Consider the following 9,329-nt stretch of genomic DNA (forward strand, 5'->3'; position numbering starts at 1 on the left):
TAAAAGGAATTCAACACATAAGATAAATATGTTATGTCGAGAGTCTACATGCTGACATGATCGATATTCGAGAACCATCGTTGGTCCCAAAGTAAATCCTCTGCATGACTGACTACTTAGAGGAAGACTTACTCAAGGGAATAGGGAACTTTAAATGCATAACTAAGCTCACTAGTCTCAAGATCTAAAAAAAGAGGAATACACTAGAGACTCATCAACTCTAGTTGTCTATGAAGCCTCTAATACTAGGATACATGTCGGAAAAAAATCCACGACAACTCAACAATAACAGGAAAATAAATATGAAATCCTCTGAAAAGAAAGGAGGCTAATCAAAGCTAACTGGAAATGCAAGTAATCTCAAAGAAGCACATGTTGATGACCCTGAACACTTGTACCTGCATCATAATATTTAAGATGTTTGTTGAATGACATCAGTACATTGAATGTATGAGTACATAAAAAAAAAAACTGAATGAAGTGAATTGATAAGACCGGAAAAATACTCACCTCATCTCAATTCAACTCAATACAAAGCAATAATAAAAGATGAATTATTTAAAGTTATCATAAATAAAAGATACTAACTCAAGGATGTATATAAAATATAATAAATTATTCTTTACTCTTTTGGGGAATTCTCTAACCGACAACCATCACTATGATCTATATGATGATATACATTGTCTTGCACACGCAGTCAGAATTGTCATATACCTTGTCGGGCAATTAAACACCTCAACTTAGTGGATTCACTAAAATTATGCTCGAAATGAATAAGGAGTCGTCTAAAGAGCACGATTCTGTATCAATGTTGGCTACACAATTAAAAAAAAATTTGTGTTGTATGAACTCATCCCCATATAGATGCTCAGTACTACTCCTAATAAATGTATACACGCATGCTCAAGTATAAATACTCTTTTTTCTATTTTGAGGTAATTACTAAATTAACCTCTTAAAAGAGATAATTGCTATGAAATATCCTGAACTCATAAACTCATTTTAGAAATCAAGGTTTCTCTTTGCTCAATGTAAAAAAGTTACATTTGAAAATACATAGTTCCTTAATATTCTTCCTCAATCATGTATGCAACTCTTCTGAAAACTCATACTTACCTTTTCAGAGAATTAGTTTAAAATCATTCTTGGTTAAAAAAATTCTCAATAATAACTTCATAAAAGCTCTTGAATTTTCCTCTTAAACTCAATTTAGCTTTGAATTTGCATTAAGACATGAATTAGGATACGTAGAGATTTTCAAAGGTAAATGGAGCTTATAAAAGATAATACAGAGAGGGGAAACATGGTCACGAGTTAAAAGAACAAACATCGGATGAAACAAAGAAAAGAATCGACCTAAAATCCTTTACGTACTATTGGCGCAGGCGCTAGGCCCTGAACTTCAGAAGTCAACAGGTGCTGGCGCAGGGCGCCGGCCTTGAACTTTAGTGACACCATATTTTGAGAGAAAAATTATTGTTGTCATCTCGAGATCATGAGTCGGGTAGTTCTTTTCGTGAATCTTAAATTGTCTGGAGGCATAGTCTATAACCTTACCACTCTCATTAATGCATCACCAAGTTCAACTCTAAACACATTGCAATAAACAACAAAACCCTTTGTACAATCTGGTAGGGTCAACATTAGGGCAGTGGTTAACCGAGTTTCAATTCCTGAAAGCATTCTCACAAGATTCAAATTATTAAAACTTAGTTGTATTCTGATTCAACTTCGTTAATGGGGATGAAATAGATGAAAACCCTTTGACAAACCTTCTCTACTAGTCATCCAACCTCAAGAAACTAGGGAGGTGGGGGTGGGCCAATTTTATATTGCCTCAATCTTTTGATTGTCGACTTGAATTCGTTCGCCAGGCACAATGTGGCCTAAGAACTCTACCTATTTAAGACAAAATTAACACTTAGAGATTTCGACATTAAATTCTCGATCTTTGATAGCTTGTGGAACTATTCTGAGATGGCTAACATGGTGCTCCTCATTCCTCGAATAAATAAATATGTCATCACTAAACACGATAACAAACATATTCAGATACAACTTAAATAACTTATTTATAAGATCTATGAATGTTGCATGAGTGTAGGTCAAGCAAAAAGACATCACGAAGAAGATATAATGACCATAACAGGTCATGAATGTTCTTTATGAAATATCACTTTCTCTTAGTTTCAACTGATGATATTCGATATGAAATCTATCTCAGAAAAGCAAGTGGCACCCTGAAGTTGGTCAAAAAGGTCATTAGTTCTCGAAAGGGGATATTTCTTCTTTATGATGAACTTGTTCAAATGGTAATTGATACACATCATAAAGGAACTAACTTTATTTCTCATAAATAAGACTGGAGCGCCCCAAGGTGAGAAACTAGGTCGGATGAAAACCTTATTAAGAAGACCTGTCAACTGCTCTTTTAACTCAGTTGGAGCCATTCTATATGGCGATGACCTTTGGAAACTTAGTGACAACTGGAACTAACTAAATAGGTAGTGTTTTAACACTAGAGTCATTAACTCGGACTAAGTGATAGATGCACTCCTTCAAAACTAACTTTCTAGCCTTTAAGTATGACTTAAAATGACCTTTTGACATTGTTTTACTAATACACTCTAAAACTTCCAGAAGCTGAAACATGAACAATCGATTGTAGCATAATAAGCATGAATTCAATCCATACCTAGAATAACATCAAAGCCAATCATATCTAGCTCAACTAAGTTAGTCTGATGTCCTTGTGATAGAAAAATATGGTACAATCATGATAGACTTTTTGCTATATGTGAAAACACTAAATGGCTCAAGAAGTTATTCGGAGAAAATATCAAATCTAATGTCTACATAAGGAGTCACAAAATACAAACTCGTACCTGGATGAAATAAGGTATAAACATCAAAAGCATACCCGTGAAAACATCTAGAGAATAGTATAGCACACAAACGGTTTGTTCCTTGCCTGTCCCTGAACTGGCTCAACCCGGAGTATCTCTATCTACCTGAGTTGCTGAAGAAGATTGGGCTCTATTAACCCCATTACCCTACATGTTCTTAGGGAACTCTCTCATAAAGTGACACGTCTGAACACACTTGAAGCAATCTCCGGAGCCATCACGACACGCTCCTAGGTGGTTCCTATCACAGTTAGCACATGTAGGGTTCCAAGTAGCCCCTCGTACCACACTACCCTAAGACTAAGTAGGTTGAACCTGAAATTTTGGGATTTTTTGTTCCTATAACATTTTTCATTCTATTTTTAGATGAACATTACTGAAAGGATGACCAATTTACATTCTGGACTCATGATTTGTTGTCTTAGCCCTCTTACTACAGAACTCTTCCATGTCTCTCAAATCATTTTTCTCAACTTGTTGCACAAGAGTCATGAGCATGTGTATGTCTCTTTTTCCCTATCAACATAGTCGCCTTACCTTCCTTACTCGATAATCGAGATACCCAAACACAAACAGACTCACCATGCTCCTCATATCAGCCACCATCTCCGGAGCATAGCGGGATAGCTGAGTGAACTTGAAGTTGTAATCTTGCACACTCATAGACTCAGAGTAAGAAACTCTCTTACTTTTGCTTCCCTTAACTCTCATTGCCTCAAGAAAAAAATCTTCAAACACAACTCAACTCAAATTTGGTGCCCCATTCCATTCATCATACTATATCTTAACAACACCTTTAAGATCATATAAGGCTACCTCTACATGCTCTGCATCACCAACACGCATGACCTCAAACACTTTATGAAGTTCTTTCACAAAATTCTTCGGATCCTCAGTGATCTTTGACAATGTGAACTCTGGGTGATTCATCCTAAAAAACTTATGGATTTTGGATGTATTAGCCACATTCGATTATCAGACTCCTTTTTGACCATTTTGATTTTTCACAACCCGAGTCAACATCTAAATAGCATGCGTAAACTCCGCATTGGTAATATCTCCCTGAAGGGTTGCATTTCTGGTACAGTAGAAGATTCTTGATCTTGAGGATTAATATTCATCCTAGAAAGACGTCCTCAAATAATTTTTGTAGAGGTATGGTCTGAAAAAGACACGTACAGGCAAGAGTTAAAGAAACTTTTATAAAGTTGAACTCTATTATACGAAAAAGAGTAAGAAGAAAGTGAAATGTTCCTAAACTTTGTAACCTCCCAATTATAGATGTTGTGCGCTTCACATCGATAAGAAGAACTCTACTCGACATAGACACCTTAGGACTCTTGAACTCTGTGCTTTTGTACCAAGTTTGTCACGTTTCAAGTCTATACCCTGGACGTAGCCAACACTCGACAACCATCATTGATCCACAAACTAACCTTTGACCTAACTGACTGCTTAGCGTAAGAATTACTCAAGCAAATAAGGAACTTTAATGCATAATTAAACTAAATCGTCTCAAGATCTCAAAACAGAAAGAAACATAATGAGAGACTCATCAATTCTAAGTTTCTATGAAGCCTCTAATACCAGGATAGATATCGGGACAATACCCATAATAACTCACAATAACAGGAAAATAAATGTAAAATCCTCTGGAAAGTAATGAGGCTCAACAAAGCCAATTAGGGTGCAAGTGATCTCAACGGAACTCATGTTGATTACCTTGAACACTTGTATTTGTATTATAATAAGATGTAGGTCGAATGACATCAACACATTAAATGATGTGCATGTAAAAAAATGAATGCATAGATATTTGAACTAATAAGATTAAAAGAATACTCACCTCAACTCAACTCAACTCAACACAAAACAATAATAAGAGATGAAATGTTAAAAGATTCATAAATAAAAGATACTTACTCAACGATCTATATAAAAGTACAATAAATTATTCTTCGCTCTTATTTGAGAGATTCTCTAACTGACAATCATCAGTATGATTCATGTGATGATACAATGTCCCATCCGCACATGTCAGAATTGTCCTATAATTTGTCGAGGTATAGAACACCTCAACTAAGTGGATCCACTAAAGTTATGCTCGAAAGCAATTAGAAATCGTCTAAAAAGTATGATCATATACCCATTTTGGCTACATGGTTTATGAGGAATGTGAGTTGTCTGAACTCATCCCCATATTAATGCTCAATACTACTCTAAAGAAATATATATATACTCATGCTCAAGTAGAAATATTATTTCTTTGTTTTGAGTTGATTGATCAAATTAACCTCTTAAAAGAGCTAACTGCTCTGAACTATCCTGAACTCATAAACTCTTCTTAGAAATCAAAGTTTCTCTTTTCTCAAGATAAAAATGTTATATTTGAAAAAATACTTATTATATTCTTCCTCAATCATGTATGAAACTCTTCTCAAAACTTACCCTTGCTTTTTCGGAAATTAGTTTAAGATCATTGTTGGCTAAAAAGGATTCTCAATAATAACTCCATAAAACTCTTGAACTTCCTCTTAAACTCAATTTAGTTTTGAATTTGCATTCTCAAAACTTACCCTTGCTTTTTCAGAAAATTAGTTTAAGATCATTGTTGGCTGAAAAGGATTCTCAATAATAACTCCATAAAAACTCTTGAACTTTCCTCTTAAACTCAATTTAGTTTTAAATGTTTATTAATTCATATGACTAGGATGTACAGTAATGGTCAAAGGTAAATAGAGATTATAGGAGCTAATACATAGAAGAAAACATGACCACAATTTAAAGGAACACGCAGTGAATGAAACAAAAAAAATCAGCTTTAACAATCCTTGGTGTAGTGCTGGCACAGGGCGCCAGGCCCTTAACTTCAAAAGTCAGACATGGCACATTACTAGCGCCGCGCAAGGCCCTCCCCAGCATCCCTGATGAACTTTAAAGTTAACTTAGGACCCCAAATTAGTTTAGAATTGGGAAATTGTTCCTAAATTCTTTTTGTTTCTCGAACCAAAAATCAGTACATGAGAACTTTCATATAATTCCTTTTGAAAACATATCTTTACTGAATCAGTAAGGTTCATGTCATGTGATAGCATGAACAACACTATAAGAAGTAGCGTACGCAAATTTTTTTATAAGAGGTGTCACCATTTAAAATGGAAAATAATAAATAAAATAATGTGATATCATAATTTGTTTTGAAAAAAAAGAGAGAACAAAATAAGAATAAAATACAATTCGTGCTTGCTATTGTACCTTTTCTAAAAAGAAATATCTTGAAAATTATTTTTTTTAAAAATTCATGAGTTTTTATTTTTGAAATGTATTCAAAATAATTTTAAAATTAATAATATTAAATTTTTAATAAATTGTTCTTAATTAGTTTCATTGGTCAGAAAGAAGGTGAAAGAAAGGAAAACATAAAAAATAAGTAGAATGTGTAAAAACAAGACAAGCTCTAGACTCAAACACACAACCTTCCCCTTTGAGTTAAGGTACTCGACCAGCTAAGTTGAGCGTACATTTATGTTAAGAAGTATTACTATATATAATATATTCAATATTTCTTTTTTTCCCTTTAATTATATATGTATATATAATTAAAAAAATCGACGAAGCAGTGTCATGTGACATCCATTGGATCTATGTAGATCCGCTCCTGACTATAAGATTCACAAAACATAAGAATCAAAACCTCAACTATTAAAAAACTGAATTCAATATTAAGAACTATGAATGGATCCTTTAGATATGATGATTTCTGACTGAATTAGATGTTCATGACGAACTAATTCAACAATTTGATAGTCTTACATACCTGGAAAAAAAACAAAGGTTCTAGGTGAAAATTGATAGAAATTTGAAGAACATTTGAACCCTAGAGTTTTCTGCTATCGGAACCTTGCTGTAGTTCTTCTAAATCTTATAGAATATGAAAAAATGTTTTAACACTAATTATACCCTAAATTAGATGTAGAAATAATTTGGCTTAGGCTTAGAAGGAGTGCAAAAAGACCTAACTACCCCTCTTAAAAACTGTTGAGGTGCCTTGAAAGGAGGATTCACTAAAATGGGCATATCTTTTTACTCTAGACTCGAAATGAAGAAATCTTGATGGCGTTGGAAAGAAAATTCAAAGAACCTTTAATTTGATTGGTCATGGCCACCTTATCTTTATGTGCTGAGAATATAGATGTTTGAAGTTGACCCATAATTTAAAACTGATGAGCGACTTGTACAAACCGCTCTTTACCCCTTTTTGAAGTCCGAAGTATTACAATATACATAGAAAAGTTCCGTAAATGTAATTTACACATCATTTTCTATAAACTAACACCTCTTGAATACATGAAGCTTTGTTATTACTTGATCAAGCATATATTAATATTGTAATAACTAGCTAAACCCATATGGTTAAATACGTATTTGATAACAAACGCTTTTCAAAATAAGCAAGATTGTTGAAGTTTGACCACACAGTTTATTAGAAATTATGAGGAAAGATTAATTTTATATAGAATGAGAAAAGAGTTTTTATACATTTAGTTGAATGCTTACAAATATTTGTTATGCCACGAACGAATATGTTTGTGTCTGTTTATTTAACTTTATACAAATTTTAAGTGTGTATTCATAGTTGAAGAATGTATATGTTAGTTGAATTCAAGTTTAAGGATACGTTTATGTATTACGTCTTTTATTTCACATAAAACAATATTAAAGATTATTAGAAGGAAAAAAAATAACTATTGTTTTATAATTGAAATATTTTAGAACTTTAAATTAAATAACTCAAATTTTCATATTGACAAATATAGTTTTTACAGTAACATCCAAAATAATATATTGCAAACAAATGACTACACCTTGTTATCTAAAATTAATACTTATATTTATAAATAATAATAACAATTTCTATGTAAAGCTAAACATTTAGGTCTTTTAAGAATACTATGTAAAAAACAAAACTCTAAATTAATATTATTCGTGTGTGTATGTGCATATATAAGAGGTTTTTTTTTGGTAATTTGGATATGACCATTCATTTAATTGAAATACTCTTTTATCACACTAAATTATTCTTTTTATCACTATGAATGATATCTTGATCGTAAATTTGATTGAGCACCAAAAGTGCATTCTTTGTATGCTTTTGGACTTCAAATTTCCATATCCAATTTATAGAATAATTATTTTAAAGACAGTTTAGTAGGCTTCCACCACTGTCATATTAGAACACCAACTAATAAATGATTGATTGATATTCTTCTATATTACTAATTTCAAAATAATAAAGATATAAGATTTGATGGCAATGAGAGATGGAAGAGAAAAATTATTTTGATCAGAAATTTCAGGTCGATCTTAACGCTAAAAAATTAAAATCATAAACTCCTTTACAACGTTCTCTTTAACTACAAAAACACCTCCGTCTCTCCCGTCATTACAATAATAAAGATTATTTGAAATAAAAAGAATAAACAAAATGTACAATCTAATTTATATATACACAAAAACTAAGTAATATGGTTTTGTTGTTTTTGTTCTCAAGACAATCTAGGATTTAAAAAAGGAGAACTTTTCAACTTTAATCTTTAATTAAGTATGATTATGTTCATAATATTTTCTCCATTTCTATTTACTTGTAAATATTTTTAAAAAAAAAATTGATTTCCATTTTTAATTGTCATACTTTACAAATTAAGGAAGGGCAAATTCTTTTCTTCCTTTTAAGTCAATATCTTTGAGAAAAAATTCAATGGGAAAGAAACTAAAAGTTTCTACTTTTTCAAAAAGCAGAAGTGGAAAAAAAAATTATTTTTCTCAAGACTAAAATATATCTTTCATATATATACATATTTATCAATATATCTCTTATTAATTAATTAATATATCACATAAGTTTGGTTAAATTTCATTTTTTTATTTTATATAATAAAATTTTATATTTTTTTATATTTATATATTATTATTTTATATTTACATATTTTTTTACGTATTTTTACAGAATTAGAAAAAAGAAGATAATAACAATATTTTTGTAAGGTTTATGAAAAGAGAAAAAATAACAATTAAAGATTTCAATCCTCTTAAAAAAAGGTAAATATTGATTGAAAATTTAAATATGTACATACATTTTAATTTAATAAAAATAAAAGTTTACTTAATTTTTGTAATAGATATATAAAATAATTTTCTCTACAAATTAATCTAAATATTAAAAGTAAATTAATAGTGGTAATTTTTCATATTTTGACTCTCAAAAGCACTTTTTAAAAGATATCAATCAAACATAATTTGCTTATGAAAAACACTTTTTAAATGTATTAGTCAAACACAAATTGTTTTTTCAAAAGCACTTTTCTGAAAAGTCATTTTTTAAAAAGTATTTCAAAAAATTAAGTCACTTTTAGCAGTAAT

The 9,329-nt window shown here is 31.1% G+C and overlaps 1 long non-coding RNA gene across 1 annotated transcript; it reads right to left on the reverse strand.

The window, feature by feature from the left end:
* Positions 1-6,819, reverse strand: LOC112941842 (uncharacterized). The gene is made up of 2 exons (XR_003247496.1): positions 6,727-6,819; positions 1-398 (listed from the first exon to the last, which is right to left on the reverse strand). It is a non-coding gene; the product is annotated as an uncharacterized lncRNA (long non-coding RNA).
* Positions 6,820-9,329: the final 2,510 nt, after the last annotated feature.

The sequence above is a fragment of the Solanum lycopersicum genome, chromosome 7 (assembly GCF_036512215.1).
Source record: "Solanum lycopersicum chromosome 7, SLM_r2.1".
Taxonomy (NCBI): Eukaryota; Viridiplantae; Streptophyta; class Magnoliopsida; order Solanales; family Solanaceae; genus Solanum; species Solanum lycopersicum.